Source organism: Heloderma suspectum, chromosome 1 (assembly GCF_057233095.1).
Source record: "Heloderma suspectum isolate Gila_16-S chromosome 1, 16-S_ref, whole genome shotgun sequence".
NCBI lineage: Eukaryota > Metazoa > Chordata > Lepidosauria > Squamata > Helodermatidae > Heloderma > Heloderma suspectum.
In genome coordinates, this window is record NC_139458.1 from 247,255,406 (window position 1) to 247,272,537 (window position 17,132).

Below are 17,132 nucleotides of genomic sequence, written 5' to 3' on the forward strand. Positions count from 1 at the left end.
TCCAAGCCACAGAGGCACAATCAATAGGATTGCACTCTTAATTATCTTGAGCAATTTTACTGGGTAGTCCACATGCTGTTTCCAATAGTGGGCAGTCAAATACTCCTAGGAAGCTTCCAAGTAGGGTATGAGGACAACAGTTTCCTCCTCTTGTTTGTCTGCAGTATCTGGTATTTAGAAGTGCAGGTGGTGCCATGCAGCAGCATGAAATTCTTTTGTTCAGGGTTCCAGCCACTCCATTCCACTCACGCTCCCACCTGGTTTTCCCCTTTCCTTCTCAACAGTCAGTCAACATTCAGTGCTGACTCAGCACACTTTTTGCTTGTTTTTAGACTTGTTTCTCAATTGTGTTTTTTGCAGGGGAGGGCAGACTGTTGCTGAGTCCCGGCAGTATTGGGGCAGGGTCATAGCTCAGTCATAGGGCACCTGCTTTGCATGCAGAAGGTTCCAGGTTCAATCCCTGGCATCTCTAGGTAGGGCTGGAAATGCTGTCTGAAACCCTGGAGGGCCACTGCTAGTCAGTGTTGATAATACTGGGCTAGATAGACCAATAGTCTTACTCAGTATAAGGCAGCTTGCTACATTCTGATATTAAACTATTGGATTTCTCCATTGGATTTCTCCACTGATTTCTAAGCTCTCATTTCTGTCTCGGGGATATTTTAAAAACAATTTAGTGTGATCCAGGAAATGATCTATCCAGAGAATTAATTTGTTTTCTTTGTGCTCTTTTTATATATATCTAAGGGTGTTTTCTTCTGTTCTCCATCTCCTATATTCCATTTCCTCTTCCAGCCAGTTGTAGAGGGAAGTGGGGGGGGGGGACCCTGATGTCAGTCAACATTCCTAAGGGCGGGGAATCTCCATTAGCAGAGCTGGTCCAGGACATCCTAGTGCCTGAGGCGAAGGACAAGATGGTGCTCACCCCATTCCATGTACAGAAAAATCTTACTTCAACATTTAGTAAGAAGGACAATGTCCTCCACCACACCTTAGGGTATCTTTTAGAGACCCCCACTGCCATATAGTGTGGGTAATCAATCTGCTGTTGCTTTCCAAAGCTTAATTGTAAAAGAGCAGCATCTTGCCTCCTATGTGCTAGAACGCATACATGCAGATGTCAGATTAAGTAATGAGATGGTGGAAATAAAATAGTTTTAAAATACCTTTATTTTATTTAAAGGATTTTATCCCACTCTTTAGCCAAGAAGCTCCCAGAGTGGCTTGCAATGATAATTAGTAAAATAGCCCCTGCTCTCAGGCTTACGGTCTGAAATACATGCTACACAGGAAAAAGGGATGAGGGTGGGATGGTGGGAAATCCGGTACCAGTTCTTAAAGTTACAGTTCTTAGAATAATCAGCTGGGATGGAAACAGTTCAGGTAGCTTGATGGAATGACTACTCCTAGGTGACAGTTGAGGAAACCAAAGGCAGTTGCTCGCTCAGCATTGCTGACAAAATAACCTTTCTACTGTAGCCTACTGAAATGGCCACCACTAGGAGGGAAAGCCAAAGGCAGCTGGTCTCATCGTATGGCAGGGGTCCCCAATCTTTTTAGGTTGGTGAGCACACTTGGAATTTTGAGAATCATGGGCATTCTCACAAAAACGGCTGCCATGGCAGGCTTGCCCATTCATAATATGGTTGCCATGGTGGCCATGGCCAGTCCCAAAAACCTCTTTTTCCAGAAGGCACACTGGTGAGACTAAAAGAAAAATAACTTGCCCAAGAACCTGAGTACAAGGTTCAAGTGGGGGCTGAGCTCCAAAATACAAACCACTCTTTTCAACCCAAATGAAAATGGAACTGGAAGGCAACACTTCATTTTGCAGCATGGCAGCTTCCCAGTTAAAAAAAATGGTTTTAATTTTAAAAAAGAATCCTGAAGAAATAAAAATCAGGAGGGGCAGGGAGCCTGGTGGATGCTCAAGGAGGTGTCTGCTGGCACCACATTGGAGGCCTGGAATAGCTTTGGTTCTCTTCTCTTCCAGTTCTCTGCAGTCTCTATTAACAAAACAAATTGGGGATATTAATCAATTAAATAGTTTAATTGATTAGGTTTATTTTTAATTTATTTATTAAATTTTGAGATAAAAAGGAAATGTGAATACAGTTTCATAAAATTACCACTCATTGTTTGAAGGAAAGGTCATCCCACCTCTTTTCATAGTAACATACCAGAAACAAAATAGCCCCCAAATAAGGTATGCCTTTATTTTTTAGCTCATCTGATTACCATTTGCCCTCCACAATTAACTGCAGTGACTAATCAACTAAAGGTTTAGCATTTGGCTGATGGAGAGAACAATCCTCTGGCCACTAGACAGCGGCTAGTCAGCCATAGGATATGCTGCTTTCTGGGAACCAACCTCCCTGCATGTCCGCACTGCCTCGGAGGCAGCATGGAGAAGCCCTGTCCTCCGCGCTCGCAAGAGAAGCGCGGAGTGGGGCTGGGGGTGTTCCGGGGCAGGGAGAGCGGATCTGCCTGTACAACACATCCTATGTGTCATACAGCAGCCTCCTGTCCCACTCGCCACCCCCCCGCCCCGCAGGGTGGGAAAAGGGCAGGAGAGGTGCGGAGGGAATGATCCCTCTCCCGCTCGCCACCCCCCCACAGGGCAGAAAAAGCAGGGCAGGAGAGGTGTGGAGGGAATGATCCCCCCCCCCCGTGCTTCTCCTGCCTTGCTTTGGATAGATGGTCGCCTCTGAGTTCAGAGGCGGCCGCTTATCTAGATAGGCTTGCGCCCTAAATGGATTAAACCTTGCAACTCTAAAACAATTATAGTTGATTTTAGTGATTTGAACAGGAGTTCTGATCAAGACATTGAGATACTTATAGGGGGAAATTCCCACTCATGTAGTTTGATTGCTTTGCCAAGTTGATTAAGTGGAGTAAGTTCACTGCAATTAATTAGCAATTGCACTAACCCTCGCCTTTTGAACTTTGAGAATTCTCCACTGAACCTGCAGATGGAGCTAGAAGAGAAGAAGCTGGGGAAAAGTAGGGAACACACAACTAGAAGGTAAAAGAGAACATGATACTTAAATGACACAAGATACTTTTCCCTGTAGTGCCCTTTCAAATTTTATCCGAGAGACAAGACAGGCAATCAGAATGCTGATAATTCATCTCCATAGCAATGATTTTTGACATTTCTACCTTCAGGAGACCTTTCCACATAATTTTTTTTTTTTTTTGCTGAGGGAACCATGTTACAGAGACTTGTGTGGTATGTTCCAGAATACACATTTAACACATCGCTATGAATTGTCGCACAAGAGGGCATGTGTCACCAAAAAGAGGACAAATGAGGGTACTGCTTTGTATATAATCTGCATATGTTAATTTATATGTGTAGATACAAATTATTATAATTTAAATGGAAATACTGCCCATCTCATCATGATGTGATGAGGTGACTTGTGTTCCTTCCTCTTCAGCCTGCTGTCCAGGTGCTAGCTGTTGATGGGCAACAGTCCTTATGGTTCAGTATCTTTAAACTAGAATGGGACAGGACAACTCTTCAAATAGAAGAGTCCTCTGGCAGCCCTTCATCTCTGTAAAAGAGGACACATGACCACCCCAGGACTGGCCAGGCTTGTTGCACCTCACTTCTGCCTTATGTGCGAACTTAGAGGGTAACTGAGAACACTCCCAGCCTCTCCAGTAGCTACATATTGGGAAGAAAAATTGATTGTTGGGCACATACTGTCTTTCAGAGATGCTTGTCAGCCATTTGTTGTTCAGTCCTTAAGTCGTGTCCGACTCTTCGTGACCCCATGGGCCATAGCACGCCAGGCCTTCCTGTCCTCCGCTGTCTCCCGGAGTGTGCTCAACTTCATATTCATTGCATCGGTGATGCTATCTAGCCATCTCATCCTCTGCCGTCCCCTTCTCCTTTTGCCTTCAATCTTTCCCAGCATCAGGGTCTTTTCCAGGGAGTTTTCTCTTTGCATTAGGTGGCCAAAATATTTCAGCTTCAGCTTCAGTATCTGTCCTTCCAATGAGCAGTCAGGGTTGATTTCCTTTAGGATTGACTGATATGACCTCCTTGCAGTCCAGTCATCTAACAGAGGAACTGCAGAATTTCCCAGAAAACAGTTTGAAAGCCTCTGCTCTATATAGATGAAATTGTTGTTGTTGTTGTTGTTGTTGTTCAGTCGTGTCCGACTCTTCGTGACCCCATGACTCCATGGACCATAGCACGCCAGGCCTTCCTGTCCTGCGCTCTCTCCCGGAGCATGCTCAAGTTCATATTCATTGCATTGGTGATGCTATCTAGCCATCTCATCCTCTGCCGTCCCCTTCTCCTTTTGCCTTCAGTCTTTCCCAGCATCAGGGTCTTTTCCAGAGAGTTTTCTCTTCGCATTAGGTGGCCAAAATATTGGAGCTTCAGCTTCAGGATCTGTCCTTCCAAGGAGCACTCAGGGTTGATTTCCTTCAGGATGGACTGATTTGACCTCCTTGCAGTCCAGGGAACTCGTAAGAGTCTTCTCCAGCACCACAGTTCGAAAGCATCAATTCTTCAGCGCTCAGCCTTCCTTATAGTCCAGCTCTCACAGCCATACATTACTACTGGGAAAACCATAGCTTTGATTAGACGGACCTTTGTCGGCAAGGTGATGTCTCTGCTTCTTACTATGCTGTCTAGGTTGGCCATAGCTTTCCTCCCAAGGAGCAAGCGTCTTTTAATTTCATGGCTACAGTCACCATCTGCGGTGATCTTGGAGCCCAAGAAAGTAAAATCTGTCACTGCTTCCATTTCTTCCCCTTCTATATGCCAGGAAGTGATGGGGCCAGATGCCATGATCTTCGTTTTCTTAATGTTGAGTTTCAAACCAGCTTTTGCACTCTCCTCTTTCACCCTCAACAAGAGGCTCTTGAGATCCTCTTCGCTTTCTGCCATTAGGGTGGTATCGTCTGCATATCGGAGGTTGTTGATAATTCCCCCAGCAATCTTAATTCCAACCTCTGATTCATCCAACCCGGCATTTCTCATGATGTACTCTTCATATAAGTTAAATAAGCAGGGTGACAATATGCAGCCTTGTCATACTCCTTTCCCAATTTTGAACCACTCAGTTGTTCCATGTCTGGTTCTTACTGTTGCTTCTTGACCCTCGTACAGGTTTCTCAGGAGACAGGTAAGGTGGTCTGGTCCTCCCATCACTTTAAGAATTTGCCACAGTAAGGAGAATGTCAATGTGTGTTACAAAGCATGGACCCAGCAGGAGGACTCCTGTTTTCAGTTAGATATTGCTGCACAAAGGCCTAGTTCTCTCTGGGTGTGGATATAGCCAATCAGAATACCAGTGGAGGCTCATACAATGCAGTTCTCTTCCCTACTACTACTATTACTGATAACAAATCTCGGCCTATTGAAAAGTGGATGTCCCTGAGAAGCGTTCTAGCCTAGCCTTTTCCCTGTCATGCAAGTTCTCTATGTGTGAGGATTTTTTTATATGGAGGAGCACTTAGTCATGAAAGTGTCTCAGTTTGCAATGTGGTACCTAACTGAAAGGCTTTTGCAAAATTAGTGTGGCAGTTTTAGCTTGACAACACCAGCTTATAATTTACCTGTGGATTTGCTGCAATCATTTTTTGAGCAATGCCTGGAAAAATGTGAGCAGGGTGTGTAGGGTATCACCATTGTTCTCACCACAATATCCAGCCAATGTGGTGTAGTGGCTAAAGAAATGGGCTTAGGTTCAGATACCTGCTCCATTATGACACCCGCTGGGGGCCTCTTTACACAAGCAATTTATTGCATGCTCGGGATTGGCCACTCACGGAGGTTTGTGGATCCTTTACACAATGCTGTCAACCTCCAGGATGTCTCCTGCGCTTTTCCCCATTTATTCCTCTTTCAAAAAGATCAGAGATAAGCTGGAATTAAAAAAAAAGCAGGATATTGCCAGAGTATAATGTTCACATAGCTCTATAATTTGGCCACTAGATGCTGCTGTTTGATTGAAAATATAGAAAGCCCTGGTAAGGCTGCCAAGAAAGGGCGTTTTCAATTCCACATCACGAGTTCGTCATCTGAAGGAGTCCATCCTAACCGCACCACGGAAACGGAAGCAGAAAGCTCCAGAACGGCTGTGGTATTTTTTTTCCATAATGTAGAGAAGCCCTCAGAAGGAAGCTGCTAACTGCTGGTAACCTATATCCCAAGATTATCTGTAATAATATCAGAGGATGTGTGTCTGTCTTCATCATAGCAACAAAGCTGTGAAACCTGCGTAGGGCTGTGCACACACACACCCCAACCCACCTCAGAGGCCAGTTTGGAGCTTCTGAATTGGCCCCGATCTGCCTCCGGCTGATTCAGACCTGATCCAACCCACTTCAGACTCCAGAGCTGAAGCAAGATTCGGACATCCAAATTGCCCACCATGCTGCACACAGCCCTAAAACCTAGACACTTGAAAAGTGACATGCATACTAAGGGAACCCTAAGGGTGCGCACCCCAAGGGTATTTTGTTTTTTAAATTCATTAATTAATTTGAATTAATTTAAATGTGTCCATTAGGTTAAAGCCTGCAGTGAAACATTCAGCCACTTGGGGCAGACTTCCCTAAACAGCGCATAGTTTTGCAGCCCATACAGTTTGCAGGCAAGGAAATTAGTAAACTGAGGGACATCGTTGCACCTGCCCCGCCCAGGTGCTGTTGGACAACCCCTTTCAGGAGAATGGAGTGGACAAAGGAAAGGGGCTATACCAGTGCACTTGGCAGGACTATGCCTAGAGGTGCCTGCAGGTATAGCTTCACTAAGACAAGATGGGCACAGTGTGGCCAGCTCAGACAGCTACAAAAGTTTGCTTGCAGCCTTCACTGTATCAACATAAGGGCTATTCCCACCCGTGTGAAGCCAGATCCATTCACTAGTTATGATAACATAAAATCTCATAAATTGTGACTTTATCTCATGGAAAGAAGAGTTGTATAAACTTTGGATAAATGTGTAACATTACATTCCTAGTTCTCTACCTTTGTTATATACCTCCCTTTTGCAAATATGAATGTGACAGAATAAGAACTAGATTTGTCTGGTTGGATTAGTCACACAAATCATGAGAAATCCTTTCTCTGAGTAGAATTTACATGGGTTACATATCCAAGTAATAATGTATACATTGCATTGTGAAAGTATTACTAGGTTGCATTGTGAAGTTAGGACTCTCGTATAGTGGAATAAAATTAGCTTTTTATAGAGAGGTTTTAGCAGGCCTGTAAACTGTGCTCTGAACTCTTTATTTTATGTAAAGTGAGCTCGAAAAATATAAGGCCATACGCTGCACTGCTTATATGGGCCAGGTTTGTGATTATGTAGGAGCAGAAATAGCCAAACCAAAGAGCAATGCAGGTTGGCTCCTTGCTTTTACATAATACACAATTTCAGATTATCCACTGCTCATCACAAGGGCTCAGTTTAGCATCCCACCTCTTAACACAAGACTGTACAATTTGAATCTTGGTCCACGTCATAACAGTCAAGCACTCTGAACAGCTGACCTTCAAAGCCAGTGTTTCAAACTTGTTGAACTCTCCCTCCCCCTGCCTTCTAAAACTATGTCCTGGCTGCCTCCAGCCCAACACTATTGATTTGTTCCACAAGTGAACCATATGGAGATCCTCATACAATCTGCTACTGGCAAGGGTAATCCCTGTTCTACCAAGGTCAATGAATTTTTCAAAAGTACAGACAGTGCCAAAAGTACAGTGCCAAACCCCAGCTGTCAGGGGGCATGGAGGAGGGCTATATGACATTCCCCCTCTACCGGTCCTATGGTAGGTGTCTTGTTCTGTTCTTTGCAAAGGCTAAACTTTGGCTGCTGGAGCAGGGGGGGGGCAGGTTGGACAGAAAGGTTCCCCTGCCTGAGGATCCTCCCCAGAAATGTTGTGCCTCCCTTGGGGATGTGTGTCACTCCAAAATTTGAGAACTTAGGTTCTACTAATAATTTTAATCCCCTTCACATGTTACCCATGTGAAGGGGGCTGCATGTATTGAAGGGGGCTGTGAAGCCATTGGCTCCACCACTAATGTTTCACACACTGACTAGCCTCACCTGATGTCCACACATTGAGCATGAATATCTGCAGTGGGGAACCTATGCATGCAGACCTCTATATGCATAGGCATCCATGCATTCTGAAACACCTATTAAACACAATTCCAGAATATGTGGAAGCTTAGTCACATAGAAGCCTATGTGTAGGGATGTCAGAGAATTCTGCCACGGACTGAAATGGGATCAAATTCCCTTCGGTCCGTGCCACAGAATCCTCTGTGGAATGGCACCACGAGGTCCTGCGGAGCCAGCAGTCATGTGGCTTTTTTTTTGTCGTCCGCAGAGAGTTGCGGAATTTTCGTAAATAAAAACGCAGTGTAGTATATTCCAATAATAAATATGTACGTTTTTTTAAAAAAATGAATTGTGCTCACTGCCTTGTTTGTGGGTGTTCTTTTTAAATTGAAATCCTCCGTCTCCATTTACTTTCAGCCAAAATACTTCCTCTTCCTAAGGGCTTCCCAAAAGAAGCCTGTCTTAGGTATGCCTGAGTGATAAACTATTTGTTTAAAGCAACACTGTTTTAAAGAAAGAAAAAACCTTTTAAAATGACCATGCTGCTCCAGGATAGTGGGCTGTCCCATGCTGGAGGCATTCAAGACGAGGCTGGACAGCCATCTGTCAGGGATGCTGTGACTTGGATTCCTGCACTGAGCAAGGAGTTGGACTCGATGGTCTTGTAGGCCCCTTCCAACCCTACTATTCTATGATTCTATGAACTCCTGAGGTTTCAGTGAAGAAAAATAGCTTGTTTTAAAAAGCGCTTGCAGTAAATCACTGTAAGCAAAGACCTAGCGACCAGACTCTGGTAGTAGTCTGGCTAAAATGGTTATGGTAACCTGCCTCTGTGGGGCAGCCAGAAAACCAAGTGATTTCAGCAGCAAAGTGGGACCTTGCCTATGGATGGCAAGGTCACTGAGGGCTTGAAACCCAGGGTTTTTGTACCATTCTTACAAAGGCTTCAAAGAGAGAATGGGTGTCAGGTCCAACATGACAAAGACATAAAGGGGCCAGAGGAAGTTGATTAGAAATAGCCATTTCAGGCTGAAAACAAAAGGTTGGGGATGTTCTTGGCCAGAGTCATTTTGAATGCCAAAAGAGTGACTTCTGATGGGGAAATCTAATCAAGAGGATGCTGAGCCTCAAAAGCTTGTTCAAAACCTTGTACCCGTGATTAGGTCATACCTGGGGAGATCACTCCAGGGCTGGTATATGTTTGCATAATTCAATTAGCATTTGCCCAGCCTGAGTATGTGACATTTTGATTGGATTGGTGCTGCTAAATAAATTTGACTTTCCAAATGCGACCTGGAGAAATGCAGAGTTTTAGGCGAGATCCATTTATGCTGTCATTTCCCCCATCTTTGCATAGGTTTGCTGAGGCAGGTTTCTTAGGGTGACCATATCCATGACTGCCAAGTACTATGGGAGTCTTCCATGCCTGCCCTGCTAACAAGCAGCTTGTCAACAGTTGTCAGCAGTTACCCAGTTTTGAGGTTATCAGTGCATGGGCCATAGTGGTCAATGGTCCCTATCTTGCCTGCTGGAGATGGTCCGAGTCACTAAAAATACCTGTGCCTCCAGTGACAACGATGGGTCCATGAGCAGCCCTAGACTACACACATGCTCCTTCAGGGGAAGTGAAACCCCATCCAGAGCAGGCAACTGACCCAGTTCCTGGACATGGGAACAACTCACGCACAGACCCTTCATCTTGTCAGGATTCAGATGCAGTTTACTGGCACTCATCCAGCCCACCACTGCATCTAAGCACCAGTCCAAGGCTTGCACAGCCTCCGCTGATTCAGATATTACAGAGAAATAGAGCTGGGCGTCACATCACCAGAGTCCTGATGGCACCTTGCTCCAAATCCCCTACTGATTGCTCCCAACAGCTTCATATAGATGTCAAATAACACTGGGAACGCGCTCATTTCACATGCCAGCAAGGTTATGCTCAAAATCCTACAAGCTAGGCTTCAGCAGTATGTGAACCGAGAACTACCGGAAGTACAAGCTGGGTTCCAAAGAGGCAGAGGATCAAATCACCAACATTCACTGGATCATGGAGAAAGCAAAATAATTCCATAAAAACGTCTATTTCTGCATCATTGACTACACTAAAGCCTTTGATTGAGTGGATCACAACAAACTGTGGCAAATTCTTAAAGAGATCGGAGGACCAGACCACCTTACCTATCTCCTGGGAAACCTGTACGAGGGTCAAGAAGCAACAGTAAGAACCGGACATGGAACAACCGATTGGTTCAAAATTGAGAAAGGAGTATGACAAGGCTGTATATTGTCGCCCTGCTTATTTAACTTATATGCAGAGTACATCATGAGAAACGCTGGGTTAGATGAATCACAGGTCGGAATTAAGTTTGCCGGGAGAATTATCAACAACCTCAGATACGCAGACGATATCACCCTAATGGCAGAAAGCGAAGAGGATCTAAAGAGCCTCTTGTTGAGGGTGAAAGAGGAGAGTGCAAAAGCTGGTTTGAAACTCAACATTAAAAAAACGAAGATCATGGCATCTGGCCCCATCACTTCCTGGCATATAGAAGGGGAAGAAATGGAAGCAGTGACAGATTTTATTTTCTTGGGCTCCAAGATCACCGACGGTGACTACACCGTCACTACAGATGGTGACTGTAGCCATGAAATTAAAAGACGCTTGCTCCTTGGGAGGAAAGCTATGGCAAACCTAGACAGCATAGTAAGAAGCAGAGACATCACCTTGCTGACAAAGGTCCGCATAATCTAAGCTATGGTTTTCCCAGTAGTAACGTATGGCTGTGAGAGCTGGACTATAAGGAAGGCTGAGCACCAAAGAATTGATGCTTTCGAACTGTGGTGCTGGAGTAGACTCTTACAAGTCCCCCAGACTGCAAGGAGGTCATATCAGTCAATCCTAAAGGAAATCAACCCTGACTGCTCCTTGGAAGAACAGATAGTGAAGCTGAAACTCAAATATTTTGGCCACCAAATGTGAAGAGAAAACTCTCTGGAAAAGACCCTGATGCTGGGAAAGACTGAAGGCAAAAGGAGAAGGGGACGGCAGAGGATGAGATGGCTAGATAGCATCACCAATGCAATGAATATGAACTTGAGCACACTCCGGGAGAGAGTGGAGGACAGGAAGGCCTGGCGTGCTATGGTCCATGGGGTCACCAAGAGTCGGACATGACTTAACGACTGAACAACAACAACACTGGGAATAAAATAGTAATCTGTGGCATCCCATAGCCTAAATACCAGCGGGCCAATGAGCGCTCCCCTAAAACTATTCTCTGAAACTGACCCTGCAGATAGGATCAGAACTGCTGAGGAATGGTGCCTCGGATATCCAGCTCATGAAATTATAACTTACCAACTCTCTGTTTGGGGCTAGATGCGTGGCATAGGAAATCACAGCTTAAGCATATGCCTAGATCCCACTAAATTTCATATTACTTTCTCCTGAGCAGCATTGTTAGGGTGCATTCCAACAAGACTCTGTTCCAGTGTAAAGAAGTACTTAACTATCATACATTCATGAGTTAATATGCATCCACAAACATCCATGACAATCATGTCACTTTCAGAAAATGAATCCATTAATACTTTTTTCTGTGTTGACTAAAAGCCAGCCATATTAGGATGCTGCAATAGTTTCACATAAATACCCACTCAGAAGTCTAGTTTCACAGTAAAGCTCTTGTAAATAGCATGAAAATGGAAACAGCAGATACTTACCTGTTGGTGAATATATATCTACTTCTTCATTCTTCCCTTTGTTTGTCACAACTTAGATGAATGAAATAGGAAATACTATGACCAGTTTGTCTGTTACTATTATTAATTTAGGGCGCAATCTTGTGCACTGTTAGACAGGAAAAATGTCCCACGACTCCTAGCATTCCCCAGCATGGCTGGCTAGGGAACGCTGGGAGTTGTGGGACTCTTTTTCTGTCTAAACATGCATAGGATTGCACCCTTAGAAATATTAGATAAATGTTGGGGAGTGGGCTTCCAATGGCTGGGAAGTCAAAGGCATGCTGCCAAGCTAAACATAACCTAGAATGTAGGATTTGTGACATATTTTCATCTGAAGAAGTATTTGCATTATTTTTATTCCAATAAAGTAATGTCCTCTTCTCTAATATTTGACATATTTGTTAACTAACTTTTGAAATGTTGGCCTTAAAAATCTATATTTCATGCCAAGCCAATAAGTATCTTTTTTTTACATGTTTACCGTTACACACCCCAGTCTGAAAGTACTAGACTTCAGATTTTCAGAACTTAAAATGTCAGTATACACTGTGTGATCCAATCCCTGCATAAAACACAGTTATCTTCAGAATTTAGGTAAAAAAATCATGATATGGCTTTCACTATCACCTTTAGAAAGATATGGCATTTCTTTTCTGTTGTTTTGTCATCTGGCTCTCCCCCCATTCCACCCCCCAATTATCCTCTTGACAATGGATTAATGTTTTAGGTTATTGTTAAAAACTTCACCAATTCAAAGCTCAGAATCTGGCTCCGTAGTGAACCTAAGTCATCAGAAACATTTGTTTAAAATACATATTTAAAAGGCAATACAAATCTTGCCCCCTTCATTTTCCTGTTCCATAATCTGAGATCTTGAAAACTTATGTTATGCCATATTTATTTATTATTCATTTCTTTTTATCTGACAAGATTTCTGAGCAGTGAACAATAAAAAGAAGGGGGAAAGAAAAAATACAGAACCAAATATTTTAAAACAGATTCTGTTATCTAAAACTGTGGCTGGTCAGTCAGGGAAGGCTTGTTTAAATAAACATGTCTTCAACAGGTGCCAAAAAAAAACACTGGCGGTGTCTGCATGCCATCAAGAGGCAGGGAGTTCCACAGAGAGAAAAACAGTACACTGAAGGCTGTACTCCAAGTGGACTCCAAATGGACTGCAGGTCCATGTGGAACCACCAGAAGTGTCTCATCTGATGACCTCACTGACTGGGCAGGTTGATAAGGGAGAAGGCAATCTCTTGACTATCCTGGTCCCGCAGAAAATACGAACGTTAGAAATATGTTCATTTGGGACAAAGGGAAATTAAAGGTATAAAAAGAGGCCAGAAGGTGAATCCACTGAGCACCAAAATCACTTTACAGACTTTGTGAAAGGTACAAAAGGAACCATTCACAGTTAAAAAAAAAAAAATTACTAGGCTTTCCTGGCTTTGCTTGCTATGCTAATGATTTTTACAACTGACCATCACTTCAAACAGAGTAAACCCTTTACTCCTTGGCACAAAGTATAAAGGACGATCTCTTTCCTTCTTATGCATGGCCACCTTGCAGTTTTTAAATCTTTAAAATCTTTAAAAACAGCATGAGATAAACATGGCTCCTGTGTCAAAACTTTGCATGGTTGTGTAACTGGGTGTGAGCAATTAGGGATGGCAGAGAATTCCGCCACAGATTCCAGTAAGGCCGGATTCTTTAGACGGGTGCGGGGGGGAGGCGATCCGGTCCTCCCCCCCGGAATCCTGCCCGACCGGCTTCACTCTGTGGCGGCTCCACAAAGTAGCCAGCCAGGGCCATCCGCAGCCGGAGTTCTGGCCACGGATGGGCTGCTGCGGACACAAATGTGCGCAGTTGCATTCACAACGCATGTCCCATTCACACATTTGCGTCCAGCCAGGCTGCCGTGATAGGCTACGTAAGTATTTACGTAGCCTATCATGACAAGCCAAAAAAATTCTAAAGTCTTTAGAATCCAGCCCCCCGGAATCCATGGAAGAACGGCCCCCTGCCCCCTGCAGAATCCCCCCGGGACGGAACTTACCTGGGGCGGATGCGGCGGCGGCTCCAACGGCTGGTGTCCTGGCTGGCCACAGCCAGGCTGCTGCGGCTGCCATTGGAGGCTTTGCAGCTGTGATAGGCTACGTAAGTATTTACGTAGCCTATCACAGCTAACCAAAAAACAAAACAAAACACCAGCATATGCAAATGGCAGCGGCTACGACGGCCACCATTTCCATTCCCTATTTTTTGCCGTTTTATCCTACGTAAATATTTACGTAGGCTATTACGGCGAAAAATAGGGGAATGCAAATAGCGGAGTGGGTGGCATGTGCGTTCCTTTTTTCCCCACCATTCTAGCCTACGTAAATATTTACGTAAGCTATTACGGCGAAAAAAAAAGGAACGCAAATAGCGCCCACTACGCTATTCGCGTTCCCCTATTTTTCGCCGTACTAGCCTACATAAATATTTACATAGGCTAGAACGGCGAAAAACAGGGAATGCAAACAGCGGCCGCCATAGGCGCCGCCATTTGCATACTCTGTGGGGTTTTTTGTGTTTTTTTGGCTTGCCGTGATAGGCTATGTAAATACTTACGTAGCCTATCACGGCAGCCTGGCTAGACGCAAATGGCGGCATTTGCGCCCACAGCAGCCCATCCGCGGCCGGAACTCTGGCTGCAGACGGCCCTGGCCGGCTGCTCCGCAGAGCTGCCGTGGAGCAGAGCCGACCAGGCAGGATTCCAGGGGGGAGGACCGGATCGCCTCCCCCCCGTCGAGGATTCCGGGGGGAGGGACAGAGCACCTCCCCCCCCACCGTGAATCACATCCGCAAACAGGTAAGTTACTTTCGTACATCCCTATGAGCAATCACCCCCTCATCATCATGCATGAATACTCTCTTCTGTTTATTTTATATACCCTTATTCCCATTTTATTGTTTGTTTTAATAACTGTTTTATGCACCAATTTGTGGCAAGGTCTATGGATTAAATACATACTTTGGTTGGATTCTTGTATCTGTATACATGTATAGGTCTTGCACTCTTGGGAGAAGATGAACCTTGAGACATACATATGGTCTAATGGTCCCTCTCTCCTTGGGCTGCCTGAAGTTTCCCTTATATGTTTCCTTGATTCTTTTTATATCTGAGCATGGCTTTGCTATATTTGAGATCATACAGGAAACTGTCACGGGGAGCAAATCTGGGATGACCTAGAAAAAGAAGGAAAGCTTCTGGCAAAAGAGCAGAACTCCAGCAAATACAACGTGAAACATATTAAAACGACATTGACTGATAGTGAGGTAATGGATGAATAGTAAATATAGGCCAGAGATGGCAAACAGGATGATGCACAAAAGATCAAATGCCACAGCCCAAGGGTAAAAATGTGATGATCAGCCATAGCTCAAACATTAACAATGAGTTAATATTTTAACTTCGGCACAATCTGCAAGGCTGATTTAGTGCAGAACGGCAGCACATCAAGGTTGTTCGTGACAAATGACACTGTCACCAATCCCCAGGAACCCCGCAGGTTCCCTTTGGAAAACGTGCATTTTCAGAAAGTCCTTTTAGTGTGTCTTTTTTCCTTAAATGTGGCTCCTGCACGGTTCCGCTGCAGTGTGCCCCATCCCCCCGATTAAATCCTGGGCGTGCTTATTTCTGTGACCTGGCAGTGACCTGGTCAAGGGGTGGGCCGCCCCTTCCCCCCTCCCCATTCGCAGTAGGGCTGCTTTCTCATTCACAACATCTAGCTTCTTTTTCCCACTCACGGTATGGCAGTTGCTTTGTTTCAGGCATTCACAATAGCAGAGTAACTGCTTTCCCCATCCACAGTATGGAGTCTGTATTTTCCATTCAGAATAGCGCAGTAGTGCTGTTTCTGACATTCACAATAGTGGAGTAGCTGCTTTCCCCAGTCACAGTATATAGCCTGTACTTCCCATTCAGAATACCGCAGTTGCGCTATTTCAGGCATTCACAATAGTGGAGTAGCTGCTTTATCCATTCACAGTTTGTAGCCTGTATTTCCCATTCATAATAGCACTGTAGCACTGTTTCCAGCATTCACAATAGTGCAATAGCTGCTTCACCCATTCAGATTATGTAGCCTGTTTTTCCCATTCACAATAGCACAGTCTCTTTTAATCTTTCACAATATCCCAATGGTGGATGAGAGGGGAGAGGTGTGGGGTAAACTACAGGGGCTTAATTCAGTGCTTCCAGTAAACTTCCCCTGAGTAGGGGAGAGTGGACAGGAGCAGGGAACAAGCCTCTCACATACGCTGAGCAGCACCTATGGGGCTGATGATATTCAGTTCTACTCCACCTACCCAACCCCAAGGTATTGGGGTTTCCAGTGCTGTGGGACCTGGAAAGCAGGTTTTTAGGTAAAGCTTGCCCTACTTTTCTTGCTTCGTGTGTGCCTGCTGGACCAAAGCAATTTCATTAAAATCCAGATATAACCAGAAAATACTTCTCATTCCATTTCCATGTAGATGGAGCCCAGGTCTCACTAAAATTAAATGGGTTCAAAATGGGAGAAAGAGCTTACTGCCCCATTTCACAAAGTGCTTTCACTTTCTCTCTGCTGAATAGGGAAGGGGATGGGGAGAAATATACTTACCAATTCATAGTTTTTATTCCACTTTAATGTATCTATAATAAATTCCCCCATCTTGGTAGTTCATTCCTGAACACGTCAACTCAGAAGCACATCCCAATGACACTTGACCCCAAATAAGTGTGCCTTAGATGGCAGCCTAGGTCACATTTCAAGATATATATTTTAATGACAGTGAAAATAGATGTTGACTTAACTTCATGCAATCCCCCACCCACCTGAAATCTTTAGTTGACTCAGCACTTCTTGCCTAAGAGGACTCTGGCACTGGTAATAGGTTAAACACATGATCCAATGCATGATGCCTCTTCATGCTGCCCTGCTGGTTTGTGGGTTAGGCCCCCTGCTTACTAAGAAGGTATCAAAGTTCTCTTGCACAAGGGAAAGTTATATCACTTACATGGTATGTGGTCAAGCATGCCATGGCAGCCTCACCAGCCTGAGCCTGCCGCTGATGTTTGTAGATCTCTGTTCCCCACTCTCAAGCTCAGCTGATAACCTCTCCTCATTCCTCTGGCTGGGGAGAAACTGTGGCACTAAACTGGAAGTAAATTCCAGTTCTCTTGCTGGTTTGAGTAGCTGACAGTCGCTCGGTTCAGAGGAACAGCTAAGTCTACTGAGATACTGTACACATGATTCAATGAGG

At 44.6% G+C, this 17,132-nt stretch overlaps 1 long non-coding RNA gene across 1 annotated transcript; it reads right to left on the minus strand.

Moving 5' to 3' along the window:
• Window positions 1-1,152: 1,152 nt before the first annotated feature.
• On the minus strand, window positions 1,153-17,101 carry LOC146358919 (uncharacterized). The gene is made up of 3 exons (XR_014786185.1): window positions 16,887-17,101; window positions 5,794-5,889; window positions 1,153-2,006 (listed from the first exon to the last, which is right to left on the minus strand). It is a non-coding gene; the product is annotated as an uncharacterized LOC146358919 (long non-coding RNA).
• Between the last annotated feature and the right edge of the window lie 31 nt (window positions 17,102-17,132).